Here is a 10079-nt window from a genome sequence, read left to right on the forward strand (position 1 = left end):
TTCTTTCTCAAGATAGTTTTGGCTATTTGAGGTCTTTTGTGCTTCCATACAAATTTAGAATTACTTGTTCTTGTTCTGTGAAAAATACTATTGGTATTTTGATAGGGATTACATTGAATCTGTAGATTGCCTTGAAGAGTATGTTCGTTTTAATAGTGTTAATTCTTCCAATCCATGAACATTGTATATATTTTCATCTGTTTGTTTCCTTTTCAGTTTCTTTCATCAGTGACTTATAGTTTTCTGAGTATAGGTCTTTTACCTCCTTGGCTAGATTTATTCTGAGGTGTTGTATTCTGTTGATGCAATTGTAAATAGGATTGTTTTCTTAATTTATTTTTCTGATAGTTCATTGTTAGTATATAGAAACAGAACTTATTTCTATATTTTAATTTCGTATCCTAAACTTTATTTGTTAGTTCTGATAGTTTTTGTGGTGGTTTCTTTAGGATTTTCTGTATAATATTACATCATCTGCAAACGGAGTTTTACTTCTTCCTTTTAAATTTGGATTTCTTTTTCTTGCTTGATTGCCATGGCCAGGAATTCCAATACTACGTTGAATAAAAGTGGTGAGGATGGGCATTCTTGTCCTGTTCCTGATCTTAGAGGAAATGCTTTCAGCTTTTCACTTTTGAGTAAGATGTGAGCTGTGGACTTACATATATGGCCTTTATTATGTTGAGGTATGTTCCCTCTATATATACTTTGTTGAGAGTTTTTGTCATAAGTGGATGTTGAGTTTTGTTGAAAGATTTTTCTGCATCTATTGAGATGATCATATAATTTTTATCCTTCAGTTTGTTAATGTGGTGTATCACATTGATTGATTTGAGGATATTGAACCATCCTTGTATCCTTGGGATTAATCCCACTTGTTCATGGTATATGATCCTTTTAACGTATTGTTAAATTTGGTTTGCTAATATTTTGTTGAGGATTTTTGCATCTATGTTCATTAGTGATACTGGCCTCTGGTTTTCTTTTTTTGTGGTGTCTTTGCTCGGTTTTGATATTAGGGTAATGCCTGCTATGTAGAATGGGTTTGGAAACATTCCTTTATCTTCATTTTTTGGAATAGTTTGGTAAGGACAGCGTTAATTCTTCATTAAATGTTTGGTAGAATTCACCTGTAAATCTGTCTGATCCTAGACTTTCTTTTTTTGGGAGTTTTTTTGATTACTGATTCAATTTCATTACCGGTAATTGGTCTGTTCATATTTTCTAATTCTTCCTGATTCATTCTTGGGACTCTATATGTTTTTAGAAATTTATTCATTTCTTCTAGATTTTACATTTCATTGGTGTATAATTGTTCATAGTAGTGTCTTGTGACCCTTTGTATCTCTGTGCTTTTGGTTGTAACTTCTCCCCTTTCATTTTTTATTTTATTTATTTTGGCCCTCTCTTTTTTTCTTGATGAGTCTGGGTGAAGGTTTATGAATTTTGTCTATTTTTTTCAAAGAACCAGCTCTTAGTTTCATTGCTCTTTCCCCTTTTTGTCTCTATTTTCTTTCTTTCTTTCTTTTTTGCCATGCCATGCAGCATGTGGGATCTTAGTTCTCTGACCAGGGATCAAACCCACACCCTCTGCAGTGGAAGAGTGGAGTCTTAACCACCAGACCACAGGGAAGTCCCACTTTATCTCTTTTTTGACCTTTATAATTTTTTCCTTCTACTAACTTTGGATTTTTGTTTGTTCTTTCTTTTCTAGTTCCATTAGTTGCAAGGTTAGGATGTTTATTTGAGATTTTTCTTGTTTCCTGAGGTAGGCTTATATTGCTATAAACTTCCCTCATAGAACTATTTTTTCTGTTTCCCATTGATTTTGGATCATTGTGTTTCCATTTTAATTTATTCTCAGGTATTTTTTGATTTCCTCTTTGATTTCCTCAGTGACCCATTGGTTGTTTAATAGCATGTTTTGTAGCCTCCATGTGTTGTGGTTTGTGCAGTTTTTTTTCTTGTAGTTGACTTCTAGTCTCATACTGTTGTAGTTGGAAAAGATGCTTGATATGATTCAATCTTCAAAAATTTATTGAGACTTGTTTTTTATCCTGCCATGTGATCTATCCTGGAGAGTGTTCCACATGCACTTGAAAAGAATGTATATTCTGCTGCTTTTGAATGGAATGTTCTGTATATATAAAGTCTATCTGATGCAATCTATCATTTAAGCCAGTGTTTCCTTATTGATTTTCTGTCTGGATGATCTATCCATTGATGGAAGCAGGGTGTTAAATTTCCCCTACTATTATTGTGTTATTGTCAACTTCTCCCTTTATGATTGTTAACATTTGCTTTGTGCATTTAGGTGCTCCTATGTTAGGTGCATCTATATATACAACTGTTATATATTCTTGTTGGTTTGATCTCTTGATCATTATGTAATTTCCTTCTTTGTCTCTTGTTACAGTCTTTGTTTTAAAGTGTATTTTGTCTAAGTATTGCTACCCCAGCTTTCTTTTGGTTTAATTTTCATGGAATTCCTTTTTCCATCCCCTTGCTTTCAGTCTGTATGTGTCTCTAGATCTGAAGTGAGTCTCCTGTAGACAGCATATATATTGGTTTTGTTTTTTTTTAATCCATTCAGCCACTCGTTGTCTTTTGATTGGAGCATTTAGTCCATTTACATTTAAAGTAATTATTGATAGGTATGTACTTTTTGCCATTTTGTTAATTGTTTTTGAATTGTTTTTGTCCTTTTTTGTTCCTTTCTTCTTCATTTGCTCTCTTCCCTTGTGATTTGATGACTATCTTTAGTGCTGTATTTGGATTTCTTTCTTTTGTGTGTGTGTGTCTATCTATTTTAGATTTTTGATTTGTGGTTACCATGAAGTTTAAATACAGCAACCTAAATATTTACATGATTATTTAAGTTGATGATCTCAAGTTCAAATGTATTCTAACAACCCTGCATTTAACACCCTCCCCCCCACACTGCATGTTATTTACACCATATTTTACATCTTTTTGTTTTGTATATTCCTTAACTATTTTTGTGCATATAGATGCTTTTACTAATTTCATCTTTTAAGCTTTCTACTAGGTTTGTAAGTGGTTGATCTACTATCTTTACTGTATATTTGCCTTTACCAATGAGAATTCTCCTTTCATAATTTTTATATTTCTAGTTGTGGTTTTTTCTTTTCTGCTTAGAGAAGTCCCTTTAACATTTCTTGAAAAGCTGGTTTAGTGGTGCTGAACTCTTTTAGATTTTGTTTGTCTGTAAACCTCTTTATCTCCTTTTCAGATCTGAATGATAGTCTTGTCAGGAAGAGTATTCTTGGTTGTAGGTTATTTTCTTTCATCACTTTAAACATATGTTGCCACTCCCACCTGGCCTGCAAAGTTTCTGCTGAAAAGTTAACTGATAGTCTCATCAGAGTTCCCTTGTACATAGTAGTTGCTTTTCCTTTGCTGCTTTTAAGATTATCTCTTTATCTTTAAGTATTACTATTTTCATTACAATGTATCATGGGTGAAACTCTATGGGTTCATTTTGTTTAGGATGCTCTGTGATTCCTGGACCTGGATGCCTTTTTTTTTCCATATTACAGAAGTTTTCAACTTTTTTTTCTTCAAATAACTTCTCTGCCCCTTACCTTCTTTTCTCTTTCTGAGACCTATAAAATGTGAATGTTAGTAAACTTGATGTTGTCCAGAAGACCTCTTAAATTATCCTTATTTTGAAGAATTATTTTTTCCTTTTTCTGTTCGGCTTGGGTGATTTCCACTACTCTGTCTTCTAGTTTGCTGATCCGTTCCCTGTATAATCTAATCTCCTGTTATTCTTTCTAGTGTATATTTTTAATTTTTGTTCTTGTATTTTTCAGTTATTTTTGGATCTTCTTTTAATTTTCTGTTTGTTAAACTTCTCACTGTGTTCATCCATTCTTCTCCTTAGTTCATTGAGCATCTTTATGATTATTACCCTAAACTCTTTATTGGGTATATTGCTTATCTCCACTTAGCTTAATTCTTCTTCTGGGGTTTTACCTTGTTTCTTTATTTGGAGTGTATTCCTCTGTCACCTCATTTTGCCTAATTCTCTCTCTCTCTCTCTCTCTCTCTCTCTCTCTCTATATATATATATATATATGGTTGGTTATACATCCCGATCTTGGAGAAGTGGCTTATGTAGGAGACATCCTATAGGGCCCATCATCACACTCTCCTCTGGCCACCAGAGCCATATGCTCTAAGGGTACCCCCTATGCGGACTGCATGGACCCTTCTGTTGTGGTGAGCTGACTACTGTAGGTGTGCTGGTAGGCAGGGCTTGCCCCCAGCCAGTGGCTCTCAGGCCCTGCCTCATGTGAAGGATGCTGGCCCACTGGAGGGTGGAACTGGGTCCTTGGGTGACTGCTTGTGGGGCTTGAGTTGGGGGTTTCCCAGGGCTGGTTCCCCCCATGAGGCTGGTTTCTTGGCCTGTGGGGTCCTAGGACTGGTGCCTACTGGCTGGTGGGCAGGTAAGCCCCTGGTGCTAATAGGCTAGAGGAACGATTCCAAAACGGTGCTTGCCAGTGTTACCGAAAGCTCGGCCTCTCTGTACACGGGTGCCGAATCAAATCCTGGAGACAGAGTGTTGGGTGAAGTAGAAAAGGATAGCTTTATTATTCAATACTCTGCCAGGCAAAGGGAGACACACTGGGCTTCTGCCTCGAAAAACTGTGTGTCTCAACCCCAGAGGATTTGATGAAGGGTTTTACAGCAGTGGTTCAAAGGTGGGGTCTCTGACAAGATTAGGGTGTGAGCAGGGCTGCTCTCCCTTAATCTCATCTCAGGTCTCCTAATCTTGATGAGCTTCTCTGGTCCCTTTAACCTTTCCTCAGGTGGTTTCCTGGCTGCTCCTCCCTAGATTAGCAACTGTTCAAATCCGCCCTTTGGAACTCAGGGAAGGTCATGGAGGCTGGAGTCTTGCTTATAAGAAGTGGTGGACAAAAGGAGGCCTCCGTGCCTGCCCCACTAGGTTTCACCAGCACCAGTATTCTTGTAGTAGAATGAGTTCCCAAAATGGCTTCTGTCAGCATCTATGTCCCCAGAGGGAACCCCAGTTGCTTCCTGCCTCTCTGGGAGGCTCTTCAAGATCAGCACATGAGCTTAACCCAAGCTCCTTTAAAATTCCTGCCTCTTCACTGGGTCTTGGAGCATGTGAGATTTTGTGTGAGCCCTTTAAGAGTGAGTCTCTTTTTCCAAGACAGCTCTCCCTATGCAACTTGCCCTAGGCAAGCCCTACTGACCTGCAAAGCCAGGCATTCTAGGGGCTCAACTTCCTGGTGCAGGAACCCCAGGCTTGGGAGCCCAATGTGGGACTCAGAACCTCACTCATTGGTAAGAACCTCTGCAGCTGTTATTAACCTCCAGTCTGTGGGTCACCCAGCTGCAGGTGCGGGGCTTGACTAGACCATTCTCCTCATCCTCTTCACCTCCTACTCATCTCATTGTGGTTCCTTCTCTGTATCTTTGATTGTGAAAAATCCTCTCTTCTAGTCATCAGGTCATTTTCATCTATAGTTGCTCTGTAAATGGTTGTAATTTTGGTGTGCTGGTGAGCAGAGGCGAGCTCAGGGTCTTTTACTCCATCCTCTTGACCACTCCACCTCAATAAAACCAATTCTTGACAATTGCATGATCATAGCACCTTGAAGATAGTGATTGAATGTTTTGGACCTACACTTTTATACTTTCATGGACTAAATTACTGGCAAGAATGATAAATGAAAGGGAAATCTGCTTCAGTTTTTTTCTTGTATAGCTGTTAACATCTTATACCTTCAGTCATAGTAAACTGCCCCATCTTTGTATAGTTAACAGTGGTTCTTAAAATTGTCAGGTGACAAAATACGTAGAAATATGGTGCTGTTTCTAGAACATTGATCTAAATTAAAATTATTATATGTATATAATTCTAGGCTTTGTTAGAATTCTACTAAGAACAAATTGTAGCAGATGCTAAAGTTTAAGAAAAAAATGTGTTTCCAAGTGTACATTGTAGCCATAGAAAAATCTCAATAATACATATATAAGACTCATGTTAAGCCAGTTAGCTTCCTGGAGAAGACTTCAAAATTATTAGTTTTCATCTGATTATCATTTTGAATGATTTAACCAAATGTACTGTTTTGTTGGATAAATGTGAGGTGTTGGGTTGAACAACTCTGGGAGACACCATTTATGTTATATCCGTATTATGCTATCACCTGAATGATGAAAAATATTTGCCAAAGATGATAATTTGGAGCTTAGAGAAGATGATCTTAAACATTTTTTTTTCTAACAATAATAAGTTTTCAAGACCAATTGTAGACCCAGCCACCCCTAGTTTGTGTCATTAGGATCAACCTCTCCGAAGTCCCTTTTAAGTCAGATGGGGTTAGCTTAGCCCAGACAAGGAAATCACCTGCTGACCCTTGCCTACATGCTGTAAGATGCCCCTCCAGCTGAGACCCAAAGTCAGTGCTGCCTCTGGCTAGTTAGAGGCTACAGCAGCAGGAAAGGATTTGTTTATCTGAGTAGAAGTGACAAGCTTGGCTTGTGGTTCAAGGAAGGGGGAGGGGAGCTGAGGGAATGCTGAAAATCTGTCTCGACTGCCTTGTTTTCTACGGGATTTATAAGCAGATTCCACAAATCCAACCAGTCTGGTCTAAAGCTGCCCTGCCTCCTACCTCTGTGGTCTTTCCCAGTAGGTCCCAATGCCTCACCCCTTGAGTGTTCCTTGGGGCTGATATCTTAGTATGAATCAAAATGAGTTTTGGGGGAGGGATAAATAAGCAGAATATTCACAAGAATATTCTTAAAGCCCTGCAGTGCCAGCAAGGAGAACACAACTGGGATGTAGAGTCTCTCAAACCTTGGAAACGTATGGGGTAGATTTCCAGAGGTTAATCCAGATACATACACAACCCAAAGGCCTGGCAGGCAGAAGAAACTATGAAACTGTAGACACGTTATGAATTCTAAGAGCTAGGATCTTCCTCCTTATCTTCATCTGTACAAAACTTAACTTAAAGAAGAGATCAAATGTCCAGTCAGCCTTTGGAAGGGTGGAAAATTACAGTAAAAGAACACCAGGTGGACATTCAAGGCACACAAAGCTAGTCTTAGCTTAAGTTCTAATTAGCTGTTGGAAGACACCTAAATCCTGTGCCTCAGTTTCCTCATCAGCTACTTATGGAGGTTAGGGCTTTTTTGGTTGCTTTCAAAGGGCTCTTCTTGTTGTACATGTTTAGAATGCATTTGTGGAGTTCATGTTGCATCTCACAGTGTACCTGTAAAGCAGGATAAGAAATGGAAGGCAGGGTTGCTATTTTTATAGTTTCTTTAGCAGGGAGCTGTGTCTGTAGTGGCACAGGAGATACAGTGGTGGTTTATGGTATGGGAGTAGAATGGCTTTTTGACACTGAAAGTTGAACCTGCTGTGTTTGCGTCCCTTCTTGAAGCCCAAATAGCTCCCTTAACACCAAGTGACCTCGATTTCATGCCCTGTCTTTCTTGTCCTCACCCATGTTCCACTCTTAAGATGGTCTAATAATGGATTCATGATCAGAAGGTCCCACATCTGATTAGATCTCTGATTTATTTTCTGACCCTAGGCGAGTCACCTTTTCACTTGGATCTTAGTTTCCACATGCAGTATGAAGTTCTTAAAACAGCCGTGGATTATTCTGAATGGCTTGCTATCATAAAAATGAAGATAACTTAAGGGACTTCCCTGGCGGTCCAGTGGTTAAAATTCCATGCTTTCACTGCAAGGGGCGTGGGTTCAATCCCTGGTCAGGGAACTAAGATCCTACATGCTGCATGGCCAAAAATAAATAAATAAATAACTTTGAAGAACACTCCAAGTTTTTAGGATTGGGAAAAAAAGAAATGTAGATTAACCAAACGCTATTTTGTAATTATCTGTAAAGCACCTCCCCTTCATCACCACCACCTTTATCTTTCTAGGTCTGCTTTTCTTGGACTGATATTAAAATTGATTATTTTTAATTCACTGAGTTAATGCACCGGGAACTAGAGGCAAATTGACTTACAAATAAAAGTATGAGCTTAGGTTATCTACAAACAGATGGGCAATAACGACTTGATAGTATCAGCAAGACCACAGATTGTGGGCTTATAGAGAGCTAGATGATGTGTGAGATCAATCGCTCAGACAAAGTTCACTGAACCTTGGGATAGAACTCTGTGCTAGATGGAAATCCCCATATCTTCATACCTGAGTTTAACAGCTATATTGGAGGCTGCACCTCTGTGGCTTTTATTTCAACCTTAATCAAACAAATTTTGGGCGCCCAGGGAACAGATTTTTTTATAGGTTAGGTTTATAGAAACATTTATGTTGCTAACAATTTAGAGATGTGACTCTTGTTACATTCTCTAGTCCCGCCAATTCATGGCAACCTAAGAAACTGAGACCAACTCAGGAGGTCCAAGGAAAGAAACTGGTTTCTGTCACTGAGAGCTACAGAATGTGGCGCTCTATAGTCTGTGTACTTACCCAGATATGAGAAAGATAAGCAGTGGGCTTCTATTATCTTACATAAGGCATGTCTGGTCAGCTTCTAGGAGACATGTACTGTGCAGCCTGTTTTAGAACTGATTTTCTCAGACACAGAACATTCTGTGGTATCACCAAGCCACAAACAAATTCTGATTTAACCTTTAGAGGCCATGGACCTGCAAATGCTGACAATCAATGAGACTTGTATACTGAAAACTACAAAATGTCATTGAAAGTAATGAAAGAACTGAATCAGCAGAAAGACGTCCCGTAGGAGTAGGAAGACTTAATATTGTTAACACAGCAGTCCTCCCAAGTTGATGGACACAGTCAATGCAGTCTCTGCCGAAATTCCAGATTTTCTGTTCAGAAATGGTCAAGCTGATTCTAAAATTCATATAAGAGGGAACACAAGGGACTTAGGGTATCCCAAACAATCTTCAAAAAGAGAACAAAATAGTAGGACTCAGACTTCATAATTTTAATTTTTTTTTTTTTTTTTGGCCACGCTGCACGGCTTGTGGGATCTTAGTTCCTTGACCAGGGATTGAATTGAACCCAGGTCCTCAGAAGTGAAAGTGCTGAATCCTAACCACTGGGCCGCCAGGGAATTCCCCAGACGTAATAATTTTAAAACGTACTACACAGCTGCAGTAATTAAGACATGCGTTATCGGCACAAGGAGAAATATGGACTTCAGACTCTGGGACCCCTGTTTTCAGGCCTCCAGCCTCGGATTGAATTATAGCCCCAGATTTCCTGGTTCCCCAGCTTGCAGATGGCAGACTGTGGGACGCCTTGGCCTCCATAGCCTTGTGAGCCAATTCCTATAATGAATCTCCTCTTATGTATGTCTTTCTCTATATATGCTGTTGGTTCTGTTTCTCAGAGAACCCTCACTCATACAATGGATGAAACTTGAAAACTTGCTAAGTGAAAGAAGGTCACAAATTGTATGATTCAATTTATATGAAATATCCCAAATAGGCGAACCTTTAAAGACGGAAAATAGATTAGTGATTGCCTAGGGACTTGGAGCGGGGAGGTGGGCATTGGGGAGTGACTGCTACCGGTACAGGGTTGTTATTTTTGGGGTGGGGGATTAAAATAGTCTAGCAGTGTGGTTGCACAACCTTCTGAAAATGCTAAAAAGCACTGAATGGTATACTTTAAAAGGGTGAATTTTATGGTATGTGAATTATATCTCAATTTTTTAAAAAACCCCAAAGCAATATTAAAGGTAATTTTTAAAAATATAAACTTATTTATTTTTGGCTGCATTGGGTCTTCGTTGCTGCATGCAGGCTTTCTCTACTTGCAGCGAGCGGGGCTACTCTTCATTGCGGTGCGCGGGCTTCTCATTGCGGTGGCTTCTCTTGTTGCAAAGCATGGACTCTAGGCGCGCGAGCTTCAGTAGTTGTAGCATGCAGGCTCAGTAGTTGTGGCTCAGGGCTCTACAGCACAGGCTCAGTCGTTGTGGCACAGGCTTAGTTGCTCCACGGCATGTGGGATCTTCCCGGACCAGGGCTTGAACCCGTGTCCCCTGCATTGGCAGGCGGATTCTTAACCACGG

The sequence above is a fragment of the Stenella coeruleoalba genome, assembly GCF_951394435.1.
Source record: "Stenella coeruleoalba genome assembly, chromosome: 11".
Classification (NCBI taxonomy): Eukaryota; Metazoa; Chordata; class Mammalia; order Artiodactyla; family Delphinidae; genus Stenella; species Stenella coeruleoalba.